Raw genomic sequence first — 501 nt, forward strand, 5'->3', positions numbered from 1 at the left:
ACACAGTGGTCTCTTGTTTCACGTTTATTGCGATCATTGAACCTGTGCTGTGGGGCGGGGTCGGCTGTGACCGGCAGCAGCGCGTTGTTACACATCACTTCGTCATGCGGTGCGGGCAATGTTGCAGTGAGTACGGGACTTACGCGTGTGTCCATATTATTTCCGACCGCAGGGTGGGGCGGTGCGGGGTGGGGCGTTCCTCTCGTGAGATTGATTGACCACACCCCGCCGGAGCGAGCGGGATGCGCCCCGCTACCCCCTGTCCTCTCCGTCTCCCTTAGGCCCCGTGTCAAGCTGGATCCGCACAAAGACACCCCCGGCGGCGGGGCGCGGCAGCGTGGGGGCCGGCCAGCCCGGGCCAGGCGTGGAGTTCCCCGCCCCCGCCTACAGAGGAAAGCACTTAGCCGTACAACAACTGCACGACGCGTGCTTAGCATGGGGCGGGGCAGGGCGCGACGGAGAGAGTCTTTGCCGCCAGGTCTCCCGCCTCTGGTGCCCCCC

Source organism: Frankliniella occidentalis, unplaced genomic scaffold (assembly GCF_000697945.3).
Source record: "Frankliniella occidentalis isolate FOCC.00 unplaced genomic scaffold, Focc_3.1 Scaffold446, whole genome shotgun sequence".
NCBI lineage: Eukaryota > Metazoa > Arthropoda > Insecta > Thysanoptera > Thripidae > Frankliniella > Frankliniella occidentalis.